Genomic DNA, 6,000 nt, shown 5'->3' on the forward strand with positions numbered 1-6,000 from the left:
TCCGACTGGAGAAGGCAACAAGGTTGAATTACAGAGCTGACTAAAAGCTACTGGGATGACTTCAAACTGGATGAGACTCAGGCATTCAAAGGGTATCATCACAACTTGATGCCATCTCTTCCGTGTGCTTTACTGAAAGATAGTTCATCTCTTAAGCATATTCTCCCTTAGGGTCATGTACCCCAGTTTTAGACCTACTTTCACCAATTTGGAATTATGTTTTCACCCTTGAACCAATCACTGCAGCTCTAAATACGAACACAAGGACTATGGAATGCATGGGTCCTTTCTCTAAGGAAAACAGTCAACCTTAGACAAATTAAATGAACTAAATCTGGATACCATTACCCTGGGAAGAGAAAGTGAACTGGGCAGGTACAAATAACAAACACCCACCATAAATGGTCATAAGGTAGTGACAGCCAGTCTACACTGCCTTCCTCAATGATACAGTAAAAATGTGTTCCCTCTATCCTTGTGTCACAACCCTCAAAAATCTCTCCAGCTTGAAGGGAATGGCTTATCAGCTTCTTACCTCCACATCCAGTACAAAATGAAATTGGTATCAGGAAGTAGTATGCATGGGAATTAAAACAAATATTATGCCATATGCCAGTCTTCACTACCTATAACATACTTTGATGGTTTCTCTAGTTTATCCTATTATATTGTTTTAACTTAATATGTTCTAGTATATTCCTTTGTTTCCATTCCACTGTGTTGTGATTTTTGTCAGAGCAATGCTTGCTGCATGCTGAAAGAAACACCCTCTAAACCTCAGTGAAGCTACAAATGAAAAGCCATGTCCTAGCCCAGTGCAGATCAGAAAGCTTAGTGGCTTTCCTTTCCCTCCAGAAGAACAAAAGTGAAGAGTGAAGAAAGGAAAGGGAGGGGGAGGAAAGGATGAAAAGATGAAAGTAATGGTGTCACTATGTAACAGGCCTTCCTTAAACTCACAGGGTGGCTTCAAACTCAAAAGTATCCTCCCTTCTTAACATCTCCAGTGCTGGGTTTATAAGCACACGCTACCACACCAAGCTTAACTCAGGGAGATTTTATGGTGAGATTTGGCAACACCCTGTTAGTCAAATAGGACTACAAGAGCCATGGGAAAACATGCTTTGAGCCCTTAGGAAGGAACATGGGAATTGTTGTGCACCTAAGCAGTCTATGCAATATTGTTCTTCTAGTTTGTTAAGGAAAAGAAAAGGATGGTTCTTGCTTACTGAATGGATTTCAGTACTTTCTAGTGGCTGCAGTTCTCTACTGTGAAAAGTGTGACCTTTTAGTCTGCTGTGGTGTTTCTACAGTGTGCACTAACCTTTCTTTGTTTCCTTTGTTCTATTCTCATGTCTGTCATGGCATCTGACTTCTTTATCCCTAGTAAGGAGAAGATAATCAATCGCCTACCTCCCTACTTCTCCCCTCACCCACATAAATGTTCCTGATTCTGCCTAAGAATCCTGAACTCCTTAGGCCAGTCTTGGCCCCCGTGGCAACTATGATTCCTGAGTGCTACTCCCTGTTTACTTCCTTACCCATCCCAGCCCTAGGGCCCGTGGGAACACAAAGTAAATGAGAGCAAGTTCAATAAGCTGCATATATTTTTGGTCTCTGCCCTAGGCAGGCTCCAGCATCTGGCTAGGTCAGGACTGAGGTGATGGAGGTAGCCAGGCAGAAAATAAGATAGCTCTTTGGCCCTGCTACTATGGTGAGCGGCTAGATCTGACTCAGGCAACCTTTTTTATCTCTGCAATTGTCCTTGGAGTTCATTATCTAAAAAGCTTTGGCTATTAGCACAATAGCAAATCTGTTACCATAGAAAGGAGCTTTAACTTTAAAACTAAGTGGAGTAGAAACTAGAACCTTGGGCTCCTTGGTATAACAAGCCTTTGTGGTTCTTTGTGGTTCTGGAAGAATTACAAGCTTACTGTTATTCAAGTTGATAATGTTTTTTAGAATCCTAGAGCTCACATGTACTAGACACTGCTCTGGGTGCTTCTAAATATTAATTCATTTAAGAATCAGAGTCAGCCATGGCAGTTCATGCCTTTAATGCCAGCAATCGGAGACAACAGACAGACAGATGGATTCTCTGAGTTTGAAATCTACATTATATACATAGTTTCATGCCAGCTGCGACTATACAGTGGGATTCTGTCTCAAAAATTTTTTTTAAAAATTGAAAAAAAAATAGTCACACAACCTTGGAGATGAGATGGTTCAACAGGTAAAAATGTTTGCTACTGAATCTGACCACCTGAGTTCAATCCCCAGGAGCCACACAGTGGAAGGAGAGAACCAATTCCCACAAGTTATCCTGTTACCTCCACATACACATCACAGAACATGTGTACACACACACACACACACACACACACACACACACTAAATAAATGTAATTAAAAAATTAAAATCACTAAACATTTATAGATAAGAAAACTGAGGCCTAGGCCTAGAGACAGAATAGATCTGCTCAAGGTCACCCAACTTAAAAGGAAAACCAGCATTGAAAGTGTGGTAGTTTGGCTTCAAACACTGATAAATTATCAGAAATTGTGTAAGCCAGTTGTGAACCATGGTCATTCCTAAAATCAATCATTAAAAAAGGTAATAGCTGTGCAAAACACATCAGTTCTTGGTTCCTCTGCTTCGTTTTCCTGTTATCCTCTGTTTGAGCGTGTCTATTACATCTGAACAGTAGAAATAATGGACGATGAAGGACTTTCATGTACATGTCTAATTCATGGATACGTAGTATCAAATTTTTCAGGGCTTACCAGTGGCTCTTGTTCCTTCCCAAGCCAACTTCTCCATTCCTATTTGCAATTTTCAAGCTGTAATACTTGCCTGCCTGCCTGCCTGCCTGCCTGCCTGCCTGCCTGCCTGCCTGCTTTCCTCTCTAAGATGTGAGAATAATTAAGACCTGAGGCCAAAAAGATTCCCATTTCAAATTTCCCTTTCACAGTCCATCTTACCTCACCTGGTGGGCCACATGATGGTTAGTTTGCTTCTGTGTATCTTCTGGGAGTCAGTTGCACATCAAAGGGTGATCCTTGCCTTGCCTTAATGCAGAAGACCCCTACTCATGCCATACATTCCCAGTCATGTCCGGTGCTCCCACTTGGCAGCTGGCACACTGACTCCGAGAATGACAGTATTCTTGGTTGAACCACGTCATGCCAAATAACCACAGATTGCATTGCTTATCTTCATTCTCTCAGAAACTTTTAGATTCCAGCGATCTCTCTTGCTCCCTCCCTGCTCTGTGTGTGTGTGTGTGTGTGTGTGTGTGTAGCAGCATGCTCCATTTGTGTGTGGTGCTGTGTTGTGTTTATGCATCCAAAGAAGTTGATATTGGGTTTCTTTCTCTGTCTCTCTCTCTCTCTCCACTTTATTTTTGAGATTGTGTCTATCACTGAACCTAGATGGTTATTTCAGTTTTACTGGTTGGCCAACCAGCCCCAGGGGTCCACTTGTCTCAATGCCTCCAGCATTAGAGTTACAGATGCACATTCAAAATTTTACATGAGTCAGGAGGATCTTAACTTTGCTATTTTTCAAAATTATGATTCTCTTTCATTCACTAGTTCCTTTACCACCATTGTATTTATGAGACTCTAGAACATTCTCAAAATATATATTGAAGGATTCATTATATGCTAGGTGTTGGACTTGATTGCTTGAACAATGTGAGGGGACAAATGTCCTCATTACCAGAATTTTCAAGATAAGAAGGCAGAGCACAGAAGTATTAGCTTACTTGTTTCAGGTCACAGACCCTGCCAGTTCTTGCCTAAATAATCTCTCTTTAGTCTGTATTCTCACTGGCTATGCTGAACAGACCTTAAACCTAACTCAGTGGTTCTCAACCTGTAGATTATGACCTCTTGGGGGGGGGGGTCAAATGACCCTTTCTCAGTGGTCACCTAAGACCACTGGAATACACAGATATTTACATTATAATTAATAACAGTAACAAAATTATAGTTGTGAAGTAGTAATAATATAATTTTATAGTTGTGGGTTACCACAACATGAGGAACTACATTAAAGGGGTTGCAGCAGTGGGAAGGTTGAGAAGCACTGCCTAAGCAATTCTCTGAGTTAAAACAACATTCTTTTTATACCTGAATTAAGAATCCACTGCATTTTAATGGCATTACCTACTTGACTTGTTTCTCTGTCCTCTTCCTGCATCTGAAGTCAGGAATTAAGAATTGCAGAAAAACATTATCTGAGCTTCAAGAGATGTCTTCTTATTTGTGAGCTGAATCTAGCATAGGGGCTGATATAACTGACCATCCAATGCTAATTAAAAACATGGCCCTCCTCACTTTCCAGATAAGAAAAATGAGGCTCAGATACCCAACTGAGGACAGCTAAGACCTCACCTTCAAGTTCTATGCCTTTTCTACCTTTTTTCACACTCTTCTTGTAAGCAGCAGGATCAGGATTTGGGAACCTAGAACAGGCTGGTAAGACACACAGATCAGTGGTCTGCGGTCAGTGGTTTCTCTTAGAAAGAGTAGCCATGTCCCAGAGCTTCCTCCAGGAGAGACTGGGGAAAGTTAAATGGTCATAACCCAGATCACTTCCTGTTGGCACAAATGGCCCTAGTTAAGAAAACTGGCCAGCCTTCAGCCCCATCTGGACAGAGTGAAGATAACAGACACCAAGAGCACTACACAATTCAGAGACTCCTCAGCCACCATTTATTAGATTATTCAGCTCCAAATGTGAGTAAGGAAAAAACAGAAACATCAGAAACCACGAGTCTTTCCCCTCCCCATTTTGTCTGTCTATTAACAGGAATTTATAAGAATCTTTATTCCATCCTTAGAAAAACCTTGGGATTCAACGGACTATTTCCATCCTTACCTTTAATTCTAAAGAGTGAAACATGTGTTGAGTCTCAAAGCAAATAGGAAAGAAAAGGAGGGCTATGTTCTCTGTTATTTTATAAAGTATTGGAAACTGACAAGCAAACAAGACAATATTGAGAACTTTAAAAATTCAATTAAACTCATGGGATATTCAAGTCCTGAGTCATTCATAGGAAGCATATAATGAAATGTTAATAGTGTCACTGAGGTCCTAGAAAAGACTGAAGTACCTTTGACAGATCAAAGAAAAAAAGTAAAACATTATTCCATTTAGGTACAGTATTGTGAGGGACTTGGTGTTCCACTTCTTTGGAAATGATTAACTTCATGTGGCGTTGATGGTAACAATCCACTTTCTGGCATGATGAGTTAGGCAATTCCTCCATTGTTCCATCCCTTGGCTTCATTCTAAATGTGTTCTTCAATGGTAACCTTTTTATACTGCTTCTCTCTCTCTCTCTCTCTCTCTCTCTCTCTCTCTCTCTCTCTCTCACACACACACACACACACACACACACACACACACACACACACACACCACAGGTTTCTAAAGGAGGAAATGCCAGCATCCAAGAAAGCTGATTTATTTTCATCACCTGGAGTAACTTTATTTCCTACCTGAGCCATGAAACCACATCAAGGATCTAACAAATTTTACCTCAATAAGCTCAGAGGGAAATCACACTACTCTCCAAGTCTCCAAGTTAGAACCTCAGAAACCTTTGTTCAAAAGTGTCCATTTTTAATCTAACACTCTTCTTCAGAAATACCCTTGTTTTTAAGGAACAATTCTTCCAACAAAGACTTGCCCATCAGGCAGGCCACTTATAATTATGTAATCTGCAAAAAAATGAAAAACAACTCCTAAGTGGCTGCTGTACTTTAGCAGTAAGATGTAATCAGTCTCTAATTTCTGGAAATCCTGATTGTCTTGTGACTGTAGATTTTTTTTTAAGTTGCAAAGGCACTAAAAGGAATGAAATAGCACAGAAAACTCAGCAGATGAGATAGAGTTATTAAATGCTATGTGATATCTGTGAGGGTCTTTTTGTCTTGTTTTCTTGTTTGTTTGTTTGTTCCTAATAAGCAACCACATTGGAGCTGCCTCCTAAAG

Source organism: Arvicanthis niloticus, chromosome X, assembly GCF_011762505.2.
Source record: "Arvicanthis niloticus isolate mArvNil1 chromosome X, mArvNil1.pat.X, whole genome shotgun sequence".
NCBI lineage: Eukaryota > Metazoa > Chordata > Mammalia > Rodentia > Muridae > Arvicanthis > Arvicanthis niloticus.